The sequence below is a fragment of the Oncorhynchus masou genome, chromosome 11 (assembly GCF_036934945.1).
Source record: "Oncorhynchus masou masou isolate Uvic2021 chromosome 11, UVic_Omas_1.1, whole genome shotgun sequence".
Classification (NCBI taxonomy): domain Eukaryota; kingdom Metazoa; phylum Chordata; class Actinopteri; order Salmoniformes; family Salmonidae; genus Oncorhynchus; species Oncorhynchus masou.
In genome coordinates, this window is record NC_088222.1 from 11,639,097 (window position 1) to 11,645,279 (window position 6,183).

The following is a 6,183-nucleotide window of genomic DNA, read 5'->3' on the forward strand; positions in this document are numbered from 1 at the left end:
TCTGTTTTGTCCTATAAAATAGTCTTAATCCGCGAATGTAACTTTTTGTGATAAAGCCTGTTTACGCAATCAACCTTCATTTCACCGCTTGTCCCCAAAAAACATTCTTCCCTATATTAATTTCCCCCATAGGAGTGGCCAACGAACCAGAGGTTGAAAAATTCAAACTAATTTCCTGTTTTTAGGACGACAAGCTGGTTGAGCTCTTCTCTCTCACGGTCTAGTTTCCAGTTTCACTATCCTCAAGGCAATCCCGTTCCTGGTCTATCTACTGACCTTTGACCAGACTGGATGGCTGTTCACACAGAACTCTGACTTCAATGAACCCATGGAAGGTTTGGTCTTTGTCCAAAATGGCACCCTTTCCCTATATAGTGCACTACTTTTGAATCGAGTCCTAGTGCATTGACTTTATTAGAAATATGGTGCCATTTGGGACACATCCATGTTGTTTACCTTAGATGTACAGGTCATGGAGACAGAGGCTGTTGACTTAATGGAGTGACTTAAACCTCTTTAAGAGGCTGCTTTTTGTTAAAAATCGCGCAAAATTTCAACGTCCTGCTAGTCATGCCAGGAATATAGTATATGCATATGATTAGTATGTGTGGATAGAAAACACTCTGAAGTTTATAAAATTGGTTAAATCATGTCTGTGACTATAACAGAACGTGTGTAGGAGGCAAAATCCCAAGGAAAACTGTTCACAAAAAAAACACAAAAAAATATCAATCCGCCAGTCTCTGTATTGTCTATGGCAAGGGAAAATAGATAGCGTCCGGTTTACAGTTCCTACAGCTTCCGCACAATGTCGCCAGTGTTGGGAATTGTGTTGAAGTTAATCCTTGGTCAAATGAGAAATAGGCACTTCCTGTCGTCGCGTACACCCGAGGAAGTTATGAAAGGGAGAATATGGACCATGATTTCAAGACTTGCTGCTATTGAATACAGATCGCCCCGTGATCAATTTGATTGATTATTAACGTTTACTAATACCTAAAGTTGGATTACAAAAGTAGTTTGAAGTGTTTTGTCAAAGTTTATAGGCAACTTTTTTTAATAAAAAAAAAATGACGTTGCGTTTTGAAACTGAGTTTTTTTCCTGGATCTGACGGTGTTCATAAATGGACATTTTGGGTATACATGGACCGATTTTAATCAAAAAAGACCCAATTGTGATGTTTATGGCACATATAGGAGTGCCAACAAAGAAGCTCGTCAAAGGTAATGAATGTTTTATATTTTATTTCTGCCTTTTGTGTAGTGCCGGCTACGCTAATTTCTTTGTTTACGTCCCCTTTGTGTGTTTCTGGGGGTTGCACTCTATCAGATAATAGCTTCTCATGCTTTCGCCGAAAAGCATTTTAAAAATCTGACATGTTGGCCAGATTCACAACGAGTGTAGCTTTAATTGAGTAGCCTGCATGTGTGTTTTAATGAAAGTTTGAGTTGTATCGAGTACTATTAGTTGGCGCTCTGGAATTTCCGCTGATTTTGATCCCTGTACAGGGACCGCAGCCATAGGAGTTTTAATGGAGTGACTTAATGGAGTGACTTAATGGAGTGACTTAATGGAGTGACTTAATGGAGTGACTTAATGGAGTGACTTAATGGAGTGACTTAATGGAGTGACTTCATGGAGTGACTTCATGGAGTGACTTCATGGAGTGACTTAATGGAATACAGTCAATAGAATAGTAATTCTATTTCTATGGGTGGGCTTCCTTGGGTTCTGTAAGCGAGGTCGAGGCTAGATACCTGAGATTTATCCAAAGCTAATCTAAACTGTGGAATTGAAAAAAACTCCTTAAATTTTGAAATTTAGGAAGTGGTTGACTTAAAACATTTTTTTTTAAATAATTGATTTAGGTATTGTATTCAGATTTGATTATACAGTAAGATTTGGACAAAATGAATAATAGTTGATGAAGCCATTTTGCTCTCTGTGTTCCCATTGATGTCAGTCTAGAGGACCGGGATCAGCAGCAGTGTATCTGTTACTGCCTGGAGGCGGTGGGAGATCCTATTACACAAAGCCTCAGTTATTTCCTGAGCTTGGTTGCTGCAGCAGGAATAAGGATAGTGGTCACTCTGTTAGCACTGAAAGCACTTAGTTCATGTTGTTTCAGCTGTGTGTTTTTTTTAAGCTAGTTTACCCCCATTTTGTATGTTTTTGTCCTTAGTTTGTTGAAGTACGTCATCCGAAAGACTCACAGCCACAGTTTGAGGTTATAATGGAGTCGACTGGCTTGTTGTCTATCAGATACCAGGGACAGTGTATAATTACCATTTAGTGTGTTTTTGTCCTTAGTTTGTTGAAGCTGTGCATGTAAGCAGACACTTTACTCAACCGCAGTTGCTTTTAGAGCCTTCTTGTTCTGGGTCGTTTTCTCTTGGATGAGGATTCAGATTTTGTCTCCGACGTTCCCTTCCCACAGTACTGGCACCACAACATGCCTGCGACGTTCCCTTCCCACAGTACTGGCACCACAACATGCCTGCGACGTTCCCTTCCCACAGTACTGGCACCACAACATGCCTGCGACGTTCCCTTCCCACAGTACTGGCACCACAACATGCCTGCGACGTTCCCACAGTACTGGCACCACAACATGCCTGCGACGTTCCCACAGTACTGGCACCACAACATGCCTGCGACGCGACCTTCCCACAGTACTGGCACCACAACATGCCTGCTGGCACCACAACATGCGACCTTCCCACAGTACTGGCACCACAACATGCCTGCGACGCGACCTTCCCACAGTACTGGCACCACAACATGCCTGCGACGTTCACTTCCCACAGTACTGGCACCACAACATGCCTGCGACGTTCCCTTCCCACAGTACTGGCACCACAACATGCCTGCGACGTTCCCTTCCCACAGTACTGGCACCACAACATGCCTGCGACCTTCCCACAGTACTGGCACCACAACATGCCTGCGACGTTCCCTTCCCACAGTGCTGGCACCACAACATGCCTGCGACGTTCCCACAGTACTGGCACCACAACATGCCTGCGACGTTCCCACAGTACTGGCACCACAACATGCCTGCGACCTTCCCACAGTACTGGCACCACAACATGCCTGCGACCTTCCCACAGTACTGGCACCACAACATGCCTGCGACGTTCCCTTCCCACAGTACTGGCACCACAACATGCCTGCGACGTTCCCTTCCCACAGTACTGGCACCACAACATGCCTGCGACGTTCCCTTCCCACAGTACTGGCACCACAACATGCCTGCGACGTTCCCTTCCCACAGTACTGGCACCACAACAACAACAACAGATCCTCAACAGTTGAGAGTGCTGAGTCAGTCATAGCTCCGCTCTGAGTCTTCCGCTCTAAGAGACCGGGACCATTAAGGGACCATTCCATTCCTGGACACAGAACCCCATGGTTGTATCCCACATGGCACCCTATTCCCTAGAGTGCACTACTTTTGAGCAGGCTGTGATAGGCCCTGGTTAAAAAGTAGTGCACTCTATAGGGAATAGCATCCCATTTGGATCTCTGGCAAGAATCTCTACCAACCAGTGCAGCATTATCCTCTGTTCTGTTGGACAATAAATAGGCAATTCGTGATACAATCGGATTAGTAACAGACCAGAGGTTCTGGGTATTTTTGGTCCCTAATGAGATTGGCACAGGAAGACCTATCCCTAATTGCTATTTTTCAACTTTTTCATGTTGGTATTTGGCAGCCTGAAATACAATGCAAACTGTGAAACTATATCAGTTGGGATTCCAGACTAGTTCCTCTGGACTATGTATTTTGTGAGTGTAAAAATCTCAAGAATCCCTCATGTCAGAAAAGAGAACCATAGCTTCAATACTGACACTTCGATACTGCTATATATATATATATATATAGCATTTCTACACTGTTTTTGTGTCAGTGGTTGCAAATAAATAACTATATATATTTTTTATTACTTCAGCCATACAAATGGTAAATATCTGTTGTTCTTTTAGTGTCTCCAGGTGTTTTAGTGTCACCCAAACTATTCTCAGTTAGTCTCAGGCACTAAATGGACTGGGCACATCTCTCTCTGCTGGGAGGCCTGGTTGGTTTGGTCCTGGGTAATAGTTATCATAGCAGTCCTGTTTCGGCTGAGATTTGTCTAACTGCTGAGGACTGAAAGGACTAATGGTGTACGGCGGTGTCTGCCAGGCAGCCCAGAGACGGCGGTGTCTGCCAGGCAGCCCAGAGACGGCGGTGTCTGCCAGGCAGCCCAGAGACGGCGGTGTCTGCCAGGCAGCCCAGAGACGGCGGTGTCTGCCAGGCAGCCCAGAGACGGCGGTGTCTGCCAGGCAGCCCAGAGACGGCGGTGTCTGCCAGGCAGCCCAGAGACGGCGGTGTCTGCCAGGCAGCCCAGAGACGGCGGTGTCTGCCAGGCAGCCCAGAGACGGCGGTGTCTGCCAGGCAGCCCAGAGACGGCGGTGTCTGCCAGGCAGCCCAGAGACGGCGCGGGTCTGCCAGGCAGCCCAGAGACGGCGGTGTCTGCCAGGCAGCCCAGAGACGGCGGTGTCTGCCAGGCAGCCCAGAGACGGCGGTGTCTGCCAGGCAGCCCAGAGACGGCGGTGTCTGCCAGGCAGCCCAGAGACGGCGGTGTCTGCCAGGCAGCCCAGAGACGGCGGTGTCTGCCAGGCAGCCCAGAGACGGCGGTGTCTGCCAGGCAGCCCAGAGACGGCGGTGTCTGCCAGGCAGCCCAGAGAGGCCTACTTGGGCCCTTTTCAAGCACTGTAAAAATGCATCCTGAGCCTGAGCCTCATCCCTTTCGTGAGGTAGTAGTCACTGATTGGCTGGGTTAGATTTAAAGAGGAATTCACTGCAGTGATTTCAGCAATCATGTCAGATCAGGGATTGATTACTTCATGGAAGGGAGGAAGGAAGGAGGCATTTTGAGTATTGGAACAGGGCCCCGCCTAGCTCTAATGCGCTATGCTGGCTGTCTTTGTCCTCTGGGGGGAGGTTAACTCTCTGGCTACAGGCTGGTAATGTACTCTGTCTGAGGGAACATCATCCCAATAGACAGCCTTGACAAAAATGAGCCTGGATCAATTGGAAATGGCTTATTTACCTCTAGCTCAACTCCAGCCGCTCTATGTTGATTCTCATATGAAAATGTCAGTGTGATGTCTGGCAGTGTGAGAATACTGTCCTCTGTCTCCTCTCCATTTCTCTCTGACATCAATGCTGTTCTATGGACGATAGTGGTGCAACTTGTTCATGGTTCGCAGCAACCAGCTCTCATAGCTCTGCTATGCAACAGAATCACTGCCATCCACTCTCTGGACTGATAATGGCATTTCATGGTAACTCCATCTCTCTCTCTCTTCCTTACTCCCTGTGCTAGCAATGTCAATGTTTGGTTGGCTTGCTGGTTAATTTAAAAAAATTTTATTTAACCTTTATTTAACTAGGCAAGTCAGTTAAGAACAAATTCTTATTTATAATGACGGCCTACACCTATTCAACCCGGACAACGCTGGGCCAATTGTGCACCGCCCTATGGGACTCCCAATCACAGCCGGTTGGGATACAGCCTGGATTCGAACCAGGATGCCTGTAGTGGTGCCTCAAGCACTGCGATGCAGTGTCTTAGACCGATGCGCTGCTCGCCGCGCCACATTTTCATTTTATCCCCTGTAATGATGACGGTTGAGTGTCTGTTTTGTATCTAGACTGACTGAGCCAGAGGAAATGGACAGGAAATCAATAAGCCCTGGGGTGTGTGGTCACTATCAAAACAGGAAGCAGCAGAGGTGATGGCATGTAATGTGACTGAATGTTTAGACGTGACGTGACATTTTTCCATCTGGCTGCCTGCCTCGGATATTAAATGTAATCTTGATTAAAACATGTTTGTGTTCATTAGGCAACAAATGTAAGGGACTGAAACATTGGAGATACTACCTGGGATTATCTAATAATACATGCACATGTTCGTTTTCTGTTTTAAAACATTTTGGTATGATGTGCAGTGTTTCCCAAACTGGTGGTCCGCGGAGGTACTCCCTAATCCCCATTCAAATCGAATCAGGATTAGGGAGAAAAACGGAAATTAAGTGTCTGCTGTAGAAGGCCCATGATCATCCGACATCGTACAGGAGATGTGGGGGGTGGGAAAGGCCCTATCTGACATTTTGCGCTGCTTTGGTGCTCT

General features: G+C 46.6%; 1 protein-coding gene across 12 annotated transcripts in view; it reads left to right on the forward strand.

Moving 5' to 3' along the window:
* add1 (adducin 1 (alpha)) overlaps nucleotides 1-6,183 on the forward strand; it is a 49,456-nt gene that overhangs the window by 14,123 nt on the left and 29,150 nt on the right. The window lies entirely within an intron of this gene.